The sequence below is a fragment of the Danio rerio genome, chromosome 18, assembly GCF_052040795.2.
Source record: "Danio rerio strain M-AB ecotype USA chromosome 18, GRCz13ab, whole genome shotgun sequence".
Lineage (NCBI taxonomy): Eukaryota > Metazoa > Chordata > Actinopteri > Cypriniformes > Danionidae > Danio > Danio rerio.
In genome coordinates, this window is record NC_141038.1 from 9613780 (window position 1) to 9636112 (window position 22333).

The 22333-nt window shown below is 42.1% G+C and overlaps 1 protein-coding gene and 1 long non-coding RNA gene across 10 annotated transcripts in view; one reads left to right on the forward strand and one right to left on the reverse strand.

Annotated features, from left to right (window-relative positions):
- The window catches only part of bend7 (BEN domain containing 7), a 152041-nt gene that overhangs the window by 41054 nt on the left and 88654 nt on the right, over window positions 1–22333 (reverse strand). The gene's annotated exons all lie outside the window — the stretch shown is intronic.
- Window positions 18201–21147, forward strand: LOC147839650 (uncharacterized). Its single transcript, XR_015514723.1, has 3 exons — window positions 18201–18373; window positions 18794–19633; window positions 19819–21147. It is a non-coding gene; the product is annotated as an uncharacterized LOC147839650 (long non-coding RNA).

Here is a 22333-nt window from a genome sequence, read left to right on the forward strand (position 1 = left end):
ACTTGACCAGCCAGTGCACACAGCTGCCTCCTGACCAATCAGAGCACCCCAGGCCAACCGGTCGATCAAGAGAGCACATCAGCTTTCAGATTAATCAGCGCACGTACGGCCCATGAAGAGCACATCAGCTTTCAGATTAATAAGCGCACGTACGGCCACCTGACCAACCAGAGGACCCAGGGTCCAACTGACCAGTCAGAGCACACAAGGCAACCTGACCGATCAGAGCACCCTAGCTTTGTAACGTTTAGATTTTATATACCGTTTCTATTTCTGCGACACATGATTAGCTTGCGTCGCTTGTTTTGGTGCACTTCACATTTTCGACTTTCGAGACATTTCGATTTTAGACACTGTTTCTATTTTTGCGACACATGTTTAGCTTGTGTCGCATGTTTTGCGTGCACTTCACATTTTTGATTTTTTTTGTGACATTTCTATTTTAGACACGGTTTCTATTTTTGCGACACATGTTTAGCTTGCGTCGCATGTTTTGTGAAGGCACGGTGTAAGGCACTTGACCAGCCAGTGCACACAGCTGCCTCCTGACCAATCAGAGCACCCCAGGCCAACCGGTCGATCAAGAGAGCACATCAGCTTTCAGATTAATCAGCGCACGTACGGCCCATGAAGAGCACATCAGCTTTCAGATTAATAAGCGCACGTACGGCCACCTGACCAACCAGAGGACCCAGGGTCCAACTGACCAGTCAGAGCACACAAGGCAACCTGACCGATCAGAGCACCCTAGCTTTGTAACGTTTAGATTTTATATACCGTTTCTGTTTCTGCGACACATGATTAGCTTGCGTCGCATGTTTTGGTGCACTTCACATTTTCGACTTTCGAGACATTTCGATTTTAGACACCGTTTCTATTTTTGCGACACATGTTTAGCTTGTGTCGCATGTTTTGCGTGCACTTCACATTTTTGATTTTTTTTGTGACATTTCTATTTTAGACACGGTTTCTATTTTTGCGACACATGTTTAGCTTGCGTCGCATGTTTTGGTGCACACTTCACATTTTTTATTTTTTTCGTGACATTTCAATTTTAGACACGGTTTCTATTTTTGCGACACATGTTTAGCTTGCGTCGCATGTTTTGGTGCACACTTCACATTTTCGATTTTTTTCGTGACATTTCTATTTTAGACACGGTTTCTATTTTTGCGACACATGTTTAGCTTGTGTCGCATGTTTTGCGTGCACTTCACATTTTCGATTTTTTCAGTAAAATTTAGATTTTTAGACACCGTTTCTATTTCTGCGACACATGATTAGCTTGCGTCGCATGTTTTGGTGCACTTCACATTTTCGACTTTCGAGACATTTCGATTTTAGACACCGTTTCTATTTAGCGACACATGTTTAGCTTGTGTCGCATGTTTTGCGTGCACTTCACATTTTTGATTTTTTTCGTGACATTTCTATTTTAGACACGGTTTCTATTTTTGCGACACATGTTTAGCTTGTGTCGCATGTTTTTCGTGCACTTCACATTTTTGATTTTTTTTGTGACATTTCTATTTTAGACACGGTTTCTATTTTTGCGACACATGTTTAGCTTGCGTCGCATGTTTTGTGAAGGCACGGTGTAAGGCACTTGACCAGCCAGTGCACACAGCTGCCTCCTGACCAATCAGAGCACCCCAGGCCAACCGGTCGATCAAGAGAGCACATCAGCTTTCAGATTAATCAGCGCACGTACGGCCCATGAAGAGCACATCAGCTTTCAGATTAATAAGCGCACGTACGGCCACCTGACCAACCAGAGGACCCAGGGTCCAACTGACCAGTCAGAGCACACAAGGCAACCTGACCGATCAGAGCACCCTAGCTTTGTAACGTTTAGATTTTATATACCGTTTCTATTTCTGCGACACATGATTAGCTTGCGTCGCATGTTTTGGTGCACTTCACATTTTCGACTTTCGAGACATTTCGATTTTAGACACCGTTTCTATTTTTGCGACACATGTTTAGCTTGTGTCGCATGTTTTGCGTGCACTTCACATTTTTGATTTTTTTCATGACATTTCTATTTTAGACATGGTTTCTATTTTTGCGACACATGTTTAGCTTGTGTCGCATGTTTTGCGTGCACTTCACATTTTTTATTTTTTTCGTGACATTTCTATTTTAGACATGGTTTCTATTTTTGCGACACATGTTTAGCTTGTGTCGCATGTTTTGCGTGCACTTCACATTTTTGAATTTTTTCGTGACATTTCTATTTTAGACACAGTTTCTATTTTTGCGACACATGTTTAGCTTGCGTCGCATGTTTTGGTGCACACTTCACATTTTCGATTTTTTTCGTGACATTTCTATTTTAGACACGGTTTCTATTTTTGCGACACATGTTTAGCTTGTGTCGCATGTTTTGGTGCACTTCACATTTTCGACTTTCGAGACATTTCGATTTTAGACACCGTTTCTATTTAGCGACACATGTTTAGCTTGTGTCGCATGTTTTGCGTGAACTTCACATTTTTGATTTTTTTCGTGACATTTCTATTTTAGACACGGTTTCTATTTTTGCGACACATGTTTAGCTTGCGTCGCATGTTTTGGTGCACACTTCACATTTTCGATTTTTTTCGTGACATTTCTATTTTAGACACCGTTTCTATTTTTGCGACACATGTTTAGCTTGTGTCGCATGTTTTGCGTGCACTTCACATTTTTGATTTTTTTTGTGACATTTCTATTTTAGACACGGTTTCTATTTTTGCGACACATGTTTAGCTTGCGTCGCATGTTTTGTGAAGGCACGGTGTAAGGCACTTGACCAGCCAGTGCACACAGCTGCCTCCTGACCAATCAGAGCACCCCAGGCCAACCGGTCGATCAAGAGAGCACATCAGCTTTCAGATTAATCAGCGCACGTACGGCCCATGAAGAGCACATCAGCTTTCAGATTAATAAGCGCACGTACGGCCACCTGACCAACCAGAGGACCCAGGGTCCAACTGACCAGTCAGAGCACACAAGGCAACCTGACCGATCAGAGCACCCTAGCTTTGTAACGTTTAGATTTTATATACCGTTTCTATTTCTCCGACACATGATTAGCTTGCGTCGCATGTTTTGGTGCACTTCACATTTTCGACTTTCGAGACATTTCGATTTTAGACACGGTTTCTATTTTTGCGACACATGTTTAGCTTGTGTCGCAATTTTTGCGTGCACTTCACATTTTTGATTTTTTTTTGTGACATTTCTATTTTAGACACGGTTTCTATTTTTGCGACACATGTTTAGCTTGCGTCGCATGTTTTGGTGCACACTTCACATTTTTGATTTTTTTCGTGACATTTCAATTTTAGACACGGTTTCTATTTTTGCGACACATGTTTAGCTTGCGTCGCATGTTTTGGTGCACACTTCACATTTTCGATTTTTTTCGTGACATTTCTATTTTAGACACGGTTTCTATTTTTGCGACACATGTTTAGCTTGTGTCGCATGTTTTGCGTGCACTTCACATTTTCGATTTTTTCCGTAAAATTTCGATTTTAGACACCGTTTCTATTTCTGCGACACATGATTAGCTTGCGTCGCATGTTTTGGTGCACTTCACATTTTCGACTTTCGAGACATTTCGATTTTAGACACCGTTTCTATTTAGCGACACATGTTTAGCTTGTGTCGCATGTTTTTCGTGCACTTCACATTTTTGATTTTTTTGGTGACATTTCTATTTTAGACACGGTTTCTATTTTTGCGACACATGTTTAGCTTGCGTCGCATGTTTTGTGAAGGCACGGTGTAAGGCACTTGACCAGCCAGTGCACACAGCTGCCTCCTGACCAATCAGAGCACCCCAGGCCAACCGGTCGATCAAGAGAGCACATCAGCTTTCAGATTAATCAGCGCACGTACGGCCCATGAAGAGCACATCAGCTTTCAGATTAATAAGCGCACGTACGGCCACCTGACCAACCAGAGGACCCAGGGTCCAACTGACCAGTCAGAGCACACAAGGCAACCTGACCGATCAGAGCACCCTAGCTTTGTAACGTTTAGATTTTATATACCGTTTCTATTTCTGCGACACATGATTAGCTTGCGTCGCATGTTTTGGTGCACTTCACATTTTCGACTTTCGAGACATTTCGATTTTAGACACCGTTTCTATTTAGCGACACATGTTTAGCTTGTGTCGCATGTTTTGCGTGCACTTCACATTTTTGATTTTTTTCGTGACATTTCTATTTTAGACACGGTTTCTATTTTTGCGACACATGTTTAGCTTGTGTCGCATGTTTTTCGTGCACTTCACATTTTTGATTTTTTTTGTGACATTTCTATTTTAGCCACGGTTTCTATTTTTGCGACACATGTTTAGCTTGCGTCGCATGTTTTGTGAAGGCACGGTGTAAGGCACTTGACCAGCCAGTGCACACAGCTGCCTCCTGACCAATCAGAGCACCCCAGGCCAACCGGTCGATCAAGAGAGCACATCAGCTTTCAGATTAATCAGCGCACGTACGGCCCATGAAGAGCACATCAGCTTTCAGATTAATAAGCGCACGTACGGCCACCTGACCAACCAGAGGACCCAGGGTCCAACTGACCAGTCAGAGCACACAAGGCAACCTGACCGATCAGAGCACCCTAGCTTTGTAACGTTTAGATTTTATATACCGTTTCTATTTCTGCGACACATGATTAGCTTGCGTCGCATGTTTTGGTGCACTTCACATTTTCGACTTTCGAGACATTTCGATTTTAGACACCGTTTCTATTTTTGCGACACATGTTTAGCTTGTGTCGCATGTTTTGCGTGCACTTCACATTTTTGATTTTTTTTGTGACATTTCTATTTTAGACACGGTTTCTATTTTTGCGACACATGTTTAGCTTGCGTCGCATGTTTTGGTGCACACTTCACATTTTTGATTTTTTTCGTGACATTTCAATTTTAGACACGGTTTCTATTTTTGTGACACATGTTTAGCTTGCGTCGCATGTTTTGGTGCACACTTCACATTTTCGATTTTTTTCGTGACATTTCTATTTTAGACACGGTTTCTATTTTTGCGACACATGTTTAGCTTGTGTCGCATGTTTTGCGTGCACTTCACATTTTCGATTTTTTCCGTAAAATTTCGATTTTTAGACACCGTTTCTATTTCTGCGACACATGATTAGCTTGCGTCGCATGTTTTGGTGCACTTCACATTTTCGACTTTCGAGACATTTCGATTTTAGACACCGTTTCTATTTAGCGACACATGTTTAGCTTGTGTCGCATGTTTTGCGTGCACTTCACATTTTTGATTTTTTTCGTGACATTTCTATTTTAGACACGGTTTCTATTTTTGCGACACATGTTTAGCTTGCGTCGCATGTTTTGTGAAGGCACGGTGTAAGGCACTTGACCAGCCAGTGCACACAGCTGCCTCCTGACCAATCAGAGCACCCCAGGCCAACCGGTCGATCAAGAGAGCACATCAGCTTTCAGATTAATCAGCGCACGTACGGCCCATGAAGAGCACATCAGCTTTCAGATTAATAAGCGCACGTACGGCCACCTGACCAACCAGAGGACCCAGGGTCCAACTGACCAGTCAGAGCACACAAGGCAACCTGACCGATCAGAGCACCCTAGCTTTGTAACGTTTAGATTTTATATACCGTTTCTATTTCTGCGACACATGATTAGCTTGCGTCGCATGTTTTGGTGCACTTCACATTTTTGACTTTCGAGACATTTCGATTTTAGACACCGTTTCTATTTTTGCGACACATGTTTAGCTTGTGTCGCATGTTTTGCGTGCACTTCACATTTTTGATTTTTTTCATGACATTTCTATTTTAGACATGGTTTCTATTTTTGCGACACATGTTTAGCTTGTGTCGCATGTTTTGCGTGCACTTCACATTTTTGAATTTTTTCGTGACATTTCTATTTTAGACACGGTTTCTATTTTTGCGACACATGTTTAGCTTGTGTCGCATGTTTTGGTGCACTTCACATTTTCGACTTTCGAGACATTTCGATTTTAGACACCGTTTCTATTTAGCGACACATGTTTAGCTTGTGTCGCATGCTTTGCGTGCACTTCACATTTTTGATTTTTTTCGTGACATTTCTATTTTAGACACGGTTTCTATTTTTGCGACACATGTTTAGCTTGCGTCGCATGTTTTGGTGCACACTTCACATTTTTGATTTTTTTCGTGACATTTCAATTTTAGACACGGTTTCTATTTTTGCGACACATGTTTAGCTTGCGTCGCATGTTTTGGTGCACACTTCACATTTTCGATTTTTTTCGTGACATTTCTATTTTAGACACGGTTTCTATTTTTGCGACACATGTTTAGCTTGTGTCGCATGTTTTGCGTGCACTTCACATTTTCGATTTTTTCCGTAAAATTTCGATTTTAGACACCGTTTCTATTTCTGCGACACATGATTAGCTTGCGTCGCATGTTTTGGTGCACTTCACATTTTCGACTTTCGAGACATTTCGATTTTAGACACCGTTTCTATTTAGCGACACATGTTTAGCTTGTGTCGCATGTTTTTCGTGCACTTCACATTTTTGATTTTTTTGGTGACAATTCTATTTTAGACACGGTTTCTATTTTTGCGACACATGTTTAGCTTGCGTCGCATGTTTTGTGAAGGCACGGTGTAAGGCACTTGACCAGCCAGTGCACACAGCTGCCTCCTGACCAATCAGAGCACCCCAGGCCAACCGGTCGATCAAGAGAGCACATCAGCTTTCAGATTAATCAGCGCACGTACGGCCCATGAAGAGCACATCAGCTTTCAGATTAATAAGCGCACGTACGGCCACCTGACCAACCAGAGGACCCAGGGTCCAACTGACCAGTCAGAGCACACAAGGCAACCTGACCGATCAGAGCACCCTAGCTTTGTAACGTTTAGATTTTATATACCGTTTCTATTTCTGCGACACATGATTAGCTTGCGTCGCATGTTTTGGTACACTTCACATTTTCGACTTTCGAGACATTTCGATTTTAGACACCGTTTCTATTTTTGTGACACATGTTTAGCTTGTGTCGCATTTTTTGCGTGCACTTCACATTTTTGATTTTTTTTGTGACATTTCTATTTTAGACACGGTTTCTATTTTTGCGACACATGTTTAGCTTGCGTCGCATGTTTTGGTGCACACTTCACATTTTTGATTTTTTTCGTGACATTTCAATTTTAGACACGGTTTCTATTTTTGCGACACATGTTTAGCTTGCGTCGCATGTTTTGGTGCACACTTCACATTTTAGATTTTTTTCGTGACATTTCTATTTTAGACACGGTTTCTATTTTTGCGACACATGTTTAGCTTGTGTCGCATGTTTTGCGTGCACTTCACATTTTCGATTTTTTCCGTAAAATTTCGATTTTAGACACCGTTTCTATTTCTGCGACACATGATTAGCTTGCGTCGCATGTTTTGGTGCACTTCACATTTTCGACTTTCGAGACATTTCGATTTTAGACACCGTTTCTATTTAGCGACACATGTTTAGCTTGTGTCGCATGTTTTTCGTGCACTTCACATTTTTGATTTTTTTGGTGACATTTCTATTTTAGACACGGTTTCTATTTTTGCGACACATGTTTAGCTTGCGTCGCATGTTTTGTGAAGGCACGGTGTAAGGCACTTGACCAGCCAGTGCACACAGCTGCCTCCTGACCAATCAGAGCACCCCAGGCCAACCGGTCGATCAAGAGAGCACATCAGCTTTCAGATTAATCAGCGCACGTACGGCCCATGAAGAGCACATCAGCTTTCAGATTAATAAGCGCACGTACGGCCACCTGACCAACCAGAGGACCCAGGGTCCAACTGACCAGTCAGAGCACACAAGGCAACCTGACCGATCAGAGCACCCTAGCTTTGTAACGTTTAGATTTTATATACCGTTTCTATTTCTGCGACACATGATTAGCTTGCGTCGCATGTTTTGGTGCACTTCACATTTTCGACTTTCGAGACATTTCGATTTTAGACACCGTTTCTATTTAGCGACACATGTTTAGCTTGTGTCGCATGTTTTGCGTGCACTTCACATTTTTGATTTTTTTCGTGACTTTTCTATTTTAGACACGGTTTCTATTTTTGCGACACATGTTTAGCTTGTGTCGCATGTTTTTCGTGCACTTCACATTTTTGATTTTTTTTGTGACATTTCTATTTTAGACACGGTTTCTATTTTTGCGACACATGTTTAGCTTGCGTCGCATGTTTTGTGAAGGCACGGTGTAAGGCACTTGACCAGCCAGTGCACACAGCTGCCTCCTGACCAATCAGAGCACCCCAGGCCAACCGGTCGATCAAGAGAGCACATCAGCTTTCAGATTAATCAGCGCACGTACGGCCCATGAAGAGCACATCAGCTTTCAGATTAATAAGCGCACGTACGGCCACCTGACCAACCAGAGGACCCAGGGTCCAACTGACCAGTCAGAGCACACAAGGCAACCTGACCGATCAGAGCACCCTAGCTTTGTAACGTTTAGTTTTTATATACCGTTTCTATTTCTGCGACACATGATTAGCTTGCGTCGCATGTTTTGGTGCACTTCACATTTTCGACTTTCGAGACATTTCGATTTTAGACACCGTTTCTATTTAGCGACACATGTTTAGCTTGTGTCGCATGTTTTGCGTGCACTTCACATTTTTGATTTTTTGCGTGACATTTCAATTTTAGACACGGTTTCTATTTTTGCGACACACGTTTAGCTTGCGTCGCATGTTTTGGTGCACACTTCACATTTTCGATTTTTTTTGTGACATTTCTATTTTAGACACGGTTTCTATTTTTGCGACACATGTTTAGCTTGTGTCGCATGTTTTGCGTGCACTTCACATTTTCGATTTTTTCCGTAAAATTTTGATTTTAGACACCGTTTCTATTTCTGCGACACATGATTAGCTTGCGTCGCATGTTTTGGTGCACTTCACATTTTCGACTTTCGAGACATTTCGATTTTAGACACCGTTTCTATTTAGCGACACATGTTTAGCTTGTGTCGCATGTTTTTTGTGCACTTCACATTTTTGATTTTTTTTTGTGACATTTCTATTTTAGACACGGTTTCTATTTTTGCGACACATGTTTAGCTTGTGTCGCATGTTTTGCGTGCACTTCACATTTTTGATTTTTTGCGTGACATTTAAATTTTAGACACGGTTTCTATTTTTGCGACACATGTTTAGCTTGTGTCGCATGTTTTGGTGCACACTTCACATTTTCGATTTTTTCGTGACATTTCTATTTTAGACACGGTTTCTATTTTTGCGACACATGTTTAGCTTGTGTCGCATGTTTTGCGTGCACTTCACATTTTCGATTTTTTTCCGTAAAATTTCGATTTTAGAAACCGTTTCTATTTCTGCGACAAATGATTAGCTTGCGTCGCATGTTTTGGTGCACTTCACATTTTCGACTTTTGAGACATTTCGATTTTAGACACCGTTTCTATTTAGCGACACATGTTTAGCTTGTGTCGCATGTTTTGCGTGCACTTCACATTTTTCATTTTTTTCGTGACATTTCTATTTTAGACACGGTTTCTATTTTTGCGACACATGTTTAGCTTGCGTCGCATGTTTTGTGAAGGCACGGTGTAAGGCACTTGACCAGCCAGTGCACACAGCTGCCTCCTGACCAATCAGAGCACCCCAGGCCAACCGGTCGATCAAGAGAGCACATCAGCTTTCAGATTAATCAGCCCACGTACGGCCCATGAAGAGCACATCAGCTTTCAGATTAATAAGCGCACGTACGGCCACCTGACCAACCAGAGGACCCAGGGTCCAACTGACCAGTCAGAGCACACAAGGCAACCTGACCGATCAGAGCACCCTAGCTTTGTAACGTTTAGATTTTATATACCATTTCTATTTCTGCGACACATGATTAGCTTGCGTCGCATGTTTTGGTGCACTTCACATTTTCGACTTTCAAGACATTTCGATTTTAGACACAGTTTCTATTTAGCGACACATGTTTAGCTTGTGTCGCATGTTTTGCGTGCACTTCACATTTTTGATTTTTTGCGTGACATTTCAATTTTAGACACGGTTTCTATTTTTGCGACACATGTTTAGCTTGTGTCGCATGTTTTGGTGCACACTTCACATTTTCGATTTTTTCGTGACATTTCTATTTTAGACACGGTTTCTATTTTTGCGACACATGTTTAGCTTGCGTCGCATGTTTTGTGAAGGCACGGTGTAAGGCACTTGACCAGCCAGTGCACACAGCTGCCTCCTGACCAATCAGAGCACCCCAGGCCAACCGGTCGATCAAGAGAGCACATCAGCTTTCAGATTAATCAGCGCACGTACGGCCCATGAAGAGCACATCAGCTTTCAGATTAATAAGCGCACGTACGGCCACCTGACCAACCAGAGGACCCAGGGTCCAACTGAATAGTCAGAGCACACAAGGCAACCTGACCGATCAGAGCACCCTAGCTTTGTAACGTTTAGATTTTATATACCGTTTCTATTTCTGCGACACATGATTAGCTTGCGTCGCATGTTTTGGTGCACTTCACATTTTCGACTTTCGAGACATTTCGATTTTAGACACCGTTTCTATTTTTGCGACACATGTTTAGCTTGTGTCGCATGTTTTGCGTGCACTTCACATTTTTGATTTTTTTTGTGACATTTCTATTTTAGACACGGTTTCTATTTTTGCGACACATGTTTAGCTTGCGTCGCATGTTTTGGTGCACACTTCACATTTTTGATTTTTTTCGTGACATTTCAATTTTAGACACGGTTTCTATTTTTGCGACACATGTTTAGCTTGCGTCGCATGTTTTGGTGCACACTTCACATTTTCGATTTTTTTCGTGACATTTCTATTTTAGACACGGTTTCTATTTTTGCGACACATGTTTAGCTTGTGTCGCATGTTTTGCGTGCACTTCACATTTTCGATTTTTTCCGTAAAATTTCGATTTTTAGACACCGTTTCTATTTCTGCGACACATGATTAGCTTGCGTCGCATGTTTTGGTGCACTTCACATTTTCGACTTTCGAGACATTTCGATTTTAGACACCGTTTCTATTTAGCGACACATGTTTAGCTTGTGTCGCATGTTTTTCGTGCACTTCACATTTTTGATGTTTTTGGTGACATTTCTATTTTAGACACGGTTTCTATTTTTGCGACACATGTTTAGCTTGCGTCGCATGTTTTGTGAAGGCACGGTGTAAGGCACTTGACCAGCCAGTGCACACAGCTGCCTCCTGACCAATCAAAGCACCCCAGGCCAACCGGTCGATCAAGAGAGCACATCAGCTTTCAGATTAATCAGCGCACGTACGGCCCATGAAGAGCACATCAGCTTTCAGATTAATAAGCGCACGAACGGCCACCTGACCAACCAGAGGACCCAGGGTCCAACTGACCAGTCAGAGCACACAAGGCAACCTGACCGATCAGAGCACCCTAGCTTTGTAACGTTTAGATTTTATATACCGTTTCTATTTCTGCGACACATGATTAGCTTGCGTCGCATGTTTTGGTGCACTTCACATTTTCGACTTTCGAGACATTTCGATTTTAGACACCGTTTCTATTTAGCGACACATGTTTAGCTTGTGTCGCATGTTTTGCGTCCACTTCACATTTTTTATTTTTTCGTGACATTTCTATTTTAGACACGGTTTCTATTTTTGCGACACATGTTTAGCTTGTGTCGCATGTTGTTCGTGCACTTCACATTTTTGATTTTTTTTGTGACATTTCTATTTTAGACACGGTTTCTATTTTTGCGACACATGTTTAGCTTGCGTCGCATGTTTTGTGAAGGCACGGTGTAAGGCACTTGACCAGCCAGTGCACACAGCTGCCTCCTGACCAATCAGAGCACCCCAGGCCAACCGGTCGATCAAGAGAGCACATCAGCTTTCAGATTAATCAGCGCACGTACGGCCCATGAAGAGCACATCAGCTTTCAGATTAATAAGCGCACGTACGGCCACCTGACCAACCAGAGGACCCAGGGTCCAACTGACCAGTCAGAGCACACAAGGCAACCTGACCGATCAGAGCACCCTAGCTTTGTAACGTTTAGATTTTATATACCGTTTCTATTTCTGCGACACATGATTAGCTTGCGTCGCATGTTTTGGTGCACTTCACATTTTCGACTTTCGAGACATTTCGATTTTAGACACCGTTTCTATTTTTGCGACACATGTTTAGCTTGTGTCGCATGTTTTGCGTGCACTTCACATTTTTGATTTTTTTTGTGACATTTCTATTTTAGACACGGTTTCTATTTTTGCGACACATGTTTAGCTTGCGTCGCATGTTTTGGTGCACACTTCACATTTTTGATTTTTTTCGTGACATTTCAATTTTAGACACGGTTTCTATTTTTGCGACACATGTTTAGCTTGCGTCGCATGTTTTGGTGCACACTTCACATTTTCGATTTTTTTCGTGACATTTCTATTTTAGACACGGTTTCTATTTTTGCGACACATGTTTAGCTTGTGTCGCATGTTTTGCGTGCACTTCACATTTTCGATTTTTTCCATAAAATTTCGATTTTTAGACACCGTTTCTATTTCTGCGACACATGATTAGCTTGCGTCGCATGTTTTGGTGCACTTCACATTTTCGACTTTCGAGACATTTCTATTTTAGACACCGTTTCTATTTAGCGACACATGTTTAGCTTGTGTCGCATGTTTTTCGTGCACTTCACATTTTTGATTTTTTGGTGACATTTCTATTTTAGACACGGTTTCTATTTTTGCGACACATGTTTAGCTTGCGTCGCATGTTTTGTGAAGGCACGGTGTAAGGCACTTGACCAGCCAGTGCACACAGCTGCCTCCTGACCAATCAGAGCACCCCAGGCCAACCGGTCGATCAAGAGAGCACATCAGCTTTCAGATTAATCAGCGCACGTACGGCCCATGAAGAGCACATCAGCTTTCAGATTAATAAGCGCACGTACGGCCACCTGACCAACCAGAGGACCCAGGGTCCAACTGACCAGTCAGAGCACACAAGGCAACCTGACCGATCAGAGCACCCTAGCTTTGTAACGTTTAGATTTTATATACCGTTTCTATTTCTGCGACACATGATTAGCTTGCGTCGCATGTTTTGGTGCACTTCACATTTTTGACTTTCGAGACATTTCGATTTTAGACACCGTTTCTATTTTTGCGACACATGTTTAGCTTGTGTCGCATGTTTTGCGTGCACTTCACATTTTTGATTTTTTTCATGACATTTCTATTTTAGACATGGTTTCTATTTTTGCGACACATGTTTAGCTTGTGTCGCATGTTTTGCGTGCACTTCACATTTTTGATTTTTTTCGTGACATTTCTATTTTAGACATGGTTTCTATTTTTGCGACACATGTTTAGCTTGTGTCGCATGTTTTGCGTGCACTTCACATTTTTGAATTTTTTCGTGACATTTCTATTTTAGACACGGTTTCTATTTTTGCGACACATGTTTAGCTTGTGTCGCATGTTTTGGTGCACTTCACATTTTCGACTTTCGAGACATTTCGATTTTAGACACCGTTTCTATTTAGCGACACATGTTTAGCTTGTGTCGCATGTTTTGCGTGCACTTCACATTTTTGATTTTTTTCGTGACATTTCTATTTTAGACACGGTTTCTATTTTTGCGACACATGTTTAGCTTGCGTCGCATGTTTTGGTGCACACTTCACATTTTCGATTTTTTTCGTGACATTTCTATTTTAGACACGGTTTCTATTTTTGCGACACATGTTTAGCTTGTGTCGCATGTTTTGCGTGCACTTCACATTTTCGATTTTTTCTGTAAAATTTCGATTTTAGACACCGTTTCTATTTGTGCGACACATGATTAGCTTGCGTCGCATGTTTTGGTGCACTTCACATTTTCGACTTTCAAGACATTTCTATTTTAGACACCGTTTCTATTTTTGCGACACATGTTTAGCTTGTGTCGCATGTTTTTCGTGCACTTCACATTTTTGATTTTTTTTGTGACATTTCTATTTTAGACACGGTTTCTATTTTTGCGACACATGTTTAGCTTGCGTCGCATGTTTTGTGAAGGCACGGTGTAAGGCACTTGACCAGCCAGTGCACACAGCTGCCTCCTGACCAATCAGAGCACCCCAGGCCAACCGGTCGATCAAGAGAGCACATCAGCTTTCAGATTAATCAGCGCACGTACGGCCCATGAAGAGCACATCAGCTTTCAGATTAATAAGCGCACGTACGGCCACCTGACCAACCAGAGGACCCAGGGTCCAACTGACCAGTCAGAGCACACAAGGCAACCTGACCGATCAGAGCACCCTAGCTTTGTAACGTTTAGATTTTATATACCGTTTCTATTTCTGCGACACATGATTAGCTTGCGTCGCATGTTTTGGTGCACTTCACATTTTCGACTTTCGAGACATTTCGATTTTAGACACCGTTTCTATTTAGCGACACATGTTTAGCTTGTGTCGCATGTTTTGCGTGCACTTCACATTTTTGATTTTTTTCGTGACATTTCTATTTTAGACACGGTTTCTATTTTTGCGACACATGTTTAGCTTGTGTCGCATGTTTTTCGTGCACTTCACATTTTTGATTTTTTTTGTGACATTTCTATTTTAGCCACGGTTTCTATTTTTGCGACACATGTTTAGCTTGCGTCGCATGTTTTGTGAAGGCACGGTGTAAGGCACTTGACCAGCCAGTGCACACAGCTGCCTCCTGACCAATCAGAGCACCCCAGGCCAACCGGTCGATCAAGAGAGCACATCAGCTTTCAGATTAATCAGCGCACGTACGGCCCATGAAGAGCACATCAGCTTTCAGATTAATAAGCGCACGTACGGCCACCTGACCAACCAGAGGACCCAGGGTCCAACTGACCAGTCAGAGCACACAAGGCAACCTGACCGATCAGAGCACCCTAGCTTTGTAACGTTTAGATTTTATATACCGTTTCTATTTCTGCGACACATGATTAGCTTGCGTCGCATGTTTTGGTGCACTTCACATTTTCGACTTTCGAGACATTTCGATTTTAGACACCGTTTCTATTTTTGCGACACATGTTTAGCTTGTGTCGCATGTTTTGCGTGCACTTCACATTTTTGATTTTTTTTGTGACATTTCTATTTTAGACACGGTTTCTATTTTTGCGACACATGTTTAGCTTGCATCGCATGTTTTGGTGCACACTTCACATTTTTGATTTTTTTCGTGACATTTCAATTTTAGACACGGTTTCTATTTTTGCGACACATGTTTAGCTTGCGTCGCATGTTTTGTGAAGGCACGGTGTAAGGCACTTGACCAGCCAGTGCACACAGCTGCCTCCTGACCAATCAGAGCACCCCAGGCCAACCGGTCGATCAAGAGAGCACATCAGCTTTCAGATTAATCAGCGCACGTACGGCCCATGAAGAGCACATCAGCTTTCAGATTAATAAGCGCACGTACGGCCACCTGACCAACCAGAGGACCCAGGGTCCAACTGACCAGTCAGAGCACACAAGGCAACCTGACCGATCAGAGCACCCTAGCTTTGTAACGTTTAGATTTTATATACCGTTTCTATTTCTGCGACACATGATTAGCTTGCGTCGCATGTTTTGGTGCACTTCACATTTTCGACTTTCGAGACATTTCGATTTTAGACACCGTTTCTATTTTTGCGACACATGTTTAGCTTGTGTCGCATGTTTTGCGTGCACTTCACATTTTTGATTTTTTTTGTGACATTTCTATTTTAGACACGGTTTCTATTTTTGCGACACATGTTTAGCTTGCGTAGCATGTTTTGTGAAGGCACGGTGTAAGGCACTTGACCAGCCAGTGCACACAGCTGCCTCCTGACCAATCAGAGCACCCCAGGCCAACCGGTCGATCAAGAGAGCACATCAGCTTTCAGATTAATCAGCGCACGTACGGCCCATGAAGAGCACATCAGCTTTCAGATTAATAAGCGCACGTACGGCCACCTGACCAACCAGAGGACACAGGGTCCAACTGACCAGTCAGAGCACACAAGGCAACCTGACCGATCAGAGCACCCTAGCTTTGTAACGTTTAGATTTTATATACCGTTTCTATTTCTGCGACACATGATTAGCTTGCGTCGCATGTTTTGGTGCACTTCACATTTTCGACTTTCGAGACATTTCGATTTTAGACACCGTTTCTATTTTTGCGACACATGTTTAGCTTGTGTCGCATGTTTTGCGTGCACTTCACATTTTTGATTTTTTTTGTGACATTTCTATTTTAGACACGGTTTCTATTTTTGCGACACATGTTTAGCTTGCATCGCATGTTTTGGTGCACACTTCACATTTTTGATTTTTTTCGTGACATTTCAATTTTAGACACGGTTTCTATTTTTGCGACACATGTTTAGCTTGCGTCGCATGTTTTGGTGCACACTTCACATTTTCGATTTTTTTCGTGACATTTCTATTTTAGACACGGTTTCTATTTTTGCGACACATGTTTAGCTTGTGTCGCATGTTTTGCGTGCACTTCACATTTTCGATTTTTTCCGTAAAATTTCGATTTTTAGACACCGTTTCTATTTCTGCGACACATGATTAGCTTGCGTCGCATGTTTTGGTGCACTTCACATTTTCGACTTTCGAGACATTTCGATTTTAGACACCGTTTCTATTTAGCGACACATGTTTAGCTTGTGTCGCATGTTTTGCGTGCACTTCACATTTTTGATTTTTTTCGTGACATTTCTATTTTAGACACGGTTTCTATTTTTGCGACACATGTTTAGCTTGCGTCGCATGTTTTGTGAAGGCACGGTGTAAGGCACTTGACCAGCCAGTGCACACAGCTGCCTCCTGACCAATCAGAGCACCCCAGGCCAACCGGTCGATCAAGAGAGCACATCAGCTTTCAGATTAATCAGCGCACGTACGGCCCATGAAGAGCACATCAGCTTTCAGATTAATAAGCGCACGTACGGCCACCTGACCAACCAGAGGACCCAGGGTCCAACTGACCAGTCAGAGCACACAAGGCAACCTGACCGATCAGAGCACCCTAGCTTTGTAACGTTTAGATTTTATATACCGTTTCTATTTCTGCGACACATGATTAGCTTGCGTCGCATGTTTTGGTGCACTTCACATTTTCGACTTTCGAGACATTTCGATTTTAGACACGGTTTCTATTTTTGCGACACATGTTTAGCTTGTGTCGCATTTTTTGCGTGCACTTCACATTTTTGATTTTTTTTGTGACATTTCTATTTTAGACACGGTTTCTATTTTTGCGACACATGTTTAGCTTGCGTCGCATGTTTTGGTGCACACTTCACATTTTTGATTTTTTTCGTGACATTTCAATTTTAGACACGGTTTCTATTTTTGCGACACATGTTTAGCTTGCGTCGCATGTTTTGGTGCACACTTCACATTTTCGATTTTTTTCGTGACATTTCTATTTTAGACACGGTTTCTATTTTTGCGACACATGTTTAGCTTGTGTCGCATGTTTTGCGTGCACTTCACATTTTCGATTTTTTCCGTAAAATTTCGATTTTAGACACCGTTTCTATTTCTGCGACACATGATTAGCTTGCGTCGCATGTTTTGGTGCACTTCACATTTTCGACTTTCGAGACATTTCGATTTTAGACACCGTTTCTATTTAGCGACACATGTTTAGCTTGTGTCGCATGTTTTTCGTGCACTTCACATTTTTGATTTTTTTGGTGACATTTCTATTTTAGACACGGTTTCTATTTTTGCGACACATGTTTAGCTTGCGTCGCATGTTTTGTGAAGGCACGGTGTAAGGCACTTGACCAGCCAGTGCACACAGCTGCCTCCTGACCAATCAGAGCACCCCAGGCCAACCGGTCGATCAAGAGAGCACATCAGCTTTCAGATTAATCAGCGCACGTACGGCCCATGAAGAGCACATCAGCTTTCAGATTAATAAGCGCACGTACGGCCACCTGACCAACCAGAGGACCCAGGGTCCAACTGACCAGTCAGAGCACACAAGGCAACCTGACCGATCAGAGCACCCTAGCTTTGTAACGTTTAGATTTTATATACCGTTTCTATTTCTGCGACACATGATTAGCTTGCGTCGCATGTTTTGGTGCACTTCACATTTTCGACTTTCGAGACATTTCGATTTTAGACACCGTTTCTATTTAGCGACACATGTTTAGCTTGTGTCGCATGTTTTGCGTGCACTTCACATTTTTGATTTTTTTCGTGACATTTCTATTTTAGACACGGTTTCTATTTTTGCGACACATGTTTAGCTTGTGTCGCATGTTTTTCGTGCACTTCACATTTTTGATTTTTTTTGTGACATTTCTATTTTAGCCACGGTTTCTATTTTTGCGACACATGTTTAGCTTGCGTCGCATGTTTTGTGAAGGCACGGTGTAAGGCACTTGACCAGCCAGTGCACACAGCTGCCTCCTGACCAATCAGAGCACCCCAGGCCAACCGGTCGATCAAGAGAGCACATCAGCTTTCAGATTAATCAGCGCACGTACGGCCCATGAAGAGCACATCAGCTTTCAGATTAATAAGCGCACGTACGGCCACCTGACCAACCAGAGGACCCAGGGTCCAACTGACCAGTCAGAGCACACAAGGCAACCTGACCGATCAGAGCACCCTAGCTTTGTAACGTTTAGATTTTATATACCGTTTCTATTTCTGCGACACATGATTAGCTTGCGTCGCTTGTTTTGGTGCACTTCACATTTTCGACTTTCGAGACATTTCGATTTTAGACACTGTTTCTATTTTTGCGACACATGTTTAGCTTGTGTCGCATGTTTTGCGTGCACTTCACATTTTTGATTTTTTTTGTGACATTTCTATTTTAGACACGGTTTCTATTTTTGCGACACATGTTTAGCTTGCGTCGCATGTTTTGTGAAGGCACGGTGTAAGGCACTTGACCAGCCAGTGCACACAGCTGCCTCCTGACCAATCAGAGCACCCCAGGCCAACCGGTCGATCAAGAGAGCACATCAGCTTTCAGATTAATCAGCGCACGTACGGCCCATGAAGAGCACATCAGCTTTCAGATTAATAAGCGCACGTACGGCCACCTGACCAACCAGAGGACCCAGGGTCCAACTGACCAGTCAGAGCACACAAGGCAACCTGACCGATCAGAGCACCCTAGCTTTGTAACGTTTAGATTTTATATACCGTTTCTATTTCTGCGACACATGATTAGCTTGCGTCGCATGTTTTGGTGCACTTCACATTTTCGACTTTCGAGACATTTCGATTTTAGACACCATTTCTATTTTTGCGACACATGTTTAGCTTGTGTCGCATGTTTTGCGTGCACTTCACATTTTTGATTTTTTTTGTGACATTTCTATTTTAGACACGGTTTCTATTTTTGCGACACATGTTTAGCTTGCGTCGCATGTTTTGGTGCACACTTCACATTTTTTATTTTTTTCGTGACATTTCAATTTTAGACACGGTTTCTATTTTTGCGACACATGTTTAGCTTGCGTCGCATGTTTTGGTGCACACTTCACATTTTCGATTTTTTTCGTGACATTTCTATTTTAGACACGGTTTCTATTTTTGCGACACATGTTTAGCTTGTGTCGCATGTTTTGCGTGCACTTCACATTTTCGATTTTTTCAGTAAAATTTAGATTTTTAGACACCGTTTCTATTTCTGCGACACATGATTAGCTTGCGTCGCATGTTTTGGTGCACTTCACATTTTCGACTTTCGAGACATTTCGATTTTAGACACCGTTTCTATTTAGCGACACATGTTTAGCTTGTGTCGCATGTTTTGCGTGCACTTCACATTTTTGATTTTTTTCGTGACATTTCTATTTTAGACACGGTTTCTATTTTTGCGACACATGTTTAGCTTGTGTCGCATGTTTTTCGTGCACTTCACATTTTTGATTTTTTTTGTGACATTTCTATTTTAGACACGGTTTCTATTTTTGCGACACATGTTTAGCTTGCGTCGCATGTTTTGTGAAGGCACGGTGTAAGGCACTTGACCAGCCAGTGCACACAGCTGCCTCCTGACCAATCAGAGCACCCCAGGCCAACCGGTCGATCAAGAGAGCACATCAGCTTTCAGATTAATCAGCGCACGTACGGCCCATGAAGAGCACATCAGCTTTCAGATTAATAAGCGCACGTACGGCCACCTGACCAACCAGAGGACCCAGGGTCCAACTGACCAGTCAGAGCACACAAGGCAACCTGACCGATCAGAGCACCCTAGCTTTGTAACGTTTAGATTTTATATACCGTTTCTATTTCTGCGACACATGATTAGCTTGCGTCGCATGTTTTGGTGCACTTCACATTTTCGACTTTCGAGACATTTCGATTTTAGACACCGTTTCTATTTTTGCGACACATGTTTAGCTTGTGTCGCATGTTTTGCGTGCACTTCACATTTTTGATTTTTTTCATGACATTTCTATTTTAGACATGGTTTCTATTTTTGCGACACATGTTTAGCTTGTGTCGCATGTTTTGCGTGCACTTCACATTTTTTATTTTTTTCGTGACATTTCTATTTTAGACATGGTTTCTATTTTTGCGACACATGTTTAGCTTGTGTCGCATGTTTTGCGTGCACTTCACATTTTTGAATTTTTTCGTGACATTTCTATTTTAGACACAGTTTCTATTTTTGCGACACATGTTTAGCTTGCGTCGCATGTTTTGGTGCACACTTCACATTTTCGATTTTTTTCGTGACATTTCTATTTTAGACACGGTTTCTATTTTTGCGACACATGTTTAGCTTGTGTCGCATGTTTTGGTGCACTTCACATTTTCGACTTTCGAGACATTTCGATTTTAGACACCGTTTCTATTTAGCGACACATGTTTAGCTTGTGTCGCATGTTTTGCGTGAACTTCACATTTTTGATTTTTTTCGTGACATTTCTATTTTAGACACGGTTTCTATTTTTGCGACACATGTTTAGCTTGCGTCGCATGTTTTGGTGCACACTTCACATTTTCGATTTTTTTCGTGACATTTCTATTTTAGACACCGTTTCTATTTTTGCGACACATGTTTAGCTTGTGTCGCATGTTTTGCGTGCACTTCACATTTTTGATTTTTTTTGTGACATTTCTATTTTAGACACGGTTTCTATTTTTGCGACACATGTTTAGCTTGCGTCGCATGTTTTGTGAAGGCACGGTGTAAGGCACTTGACCAGCCAGTGCACACAGCTGCCTCCTGACCAATCAGAGCACCCCAGGCCAACCGGTCGATCAAGAGAGCACATCAGCTTTCAGATTAATCAGCGCACGTACGGCCCATGAAGAGCACATCAGCTTTCAGATTAATAAGCGCACGTACGGCCACCTGACCAACCAGAGGACCCAGGGTCCAACTGACCAGTCAGAGCACACAAGGCAACCTGACCGATCAGAGCACCCTAGCTTTGTAACGTTTAGATTTTATATACCGTTTCTATTTCTGCGACACATGATTAGCTTGCGTCGCATGTTTTGGTGCACTTCACATTTTCGACTTTCGAGACATTTCGATTTTAGACACGGTTTCTATTTTTGCGACACATGTTTAGCTTGTGTCGCAATTTTTGCGTGCACTTCACATTTTTGATTTTTTTTTGTGACATTTCTATTTTAGACACGGTTTCTATTTTTGCGACACATGTTTAGCTTGCGTCGCATGTTTTGGTGCACACTTCACATTTTTGATTTTTTTCGTGACATTTCAATTTTAGACACGGTTTCTATTTTTGCGACACATGTTTAGCTTGCGTCGCATGTTTTGGTGCACACTTCACATTTTCGATTTTTTTCGTGACATTTCTATTTTAGACACGGTTTCTATTTTTGCGACACATGTTTAGCTTGTGTCGCATGTTTTGCGTGCACTTCACATTTTCGATTTTTTCCGTAAAATTTCGATTTTAGACACCGTTTCTATTTCTGCGACACATGATTAGCTTGCGTCGCATGTTTTGGTGCACTTCACATTTTCGACTTTCGAGACATTTCGATTTTAGACACCGTTTCTATTTAGCGACACATGTTTAGCTTGTGTCGCATGTTTTTCGTGCACTTCACATTTTTGATTTTTTTGGTGACATTTCTATTTTAGACACGGTTTCTATTTTTGCGACACATGTTTAGCTTGCGTCGCATGTTTTGTGAAGGCACGGTGTAAGGCACTTGACCAGCCAGTGCACACAGCTGCCTCCTGACCAATCAGAGCACCCCAGGCCAACCGGTCGATCAAGAGAGCACATCAGCTTTCAGATTAATCAGCGCACGTACGG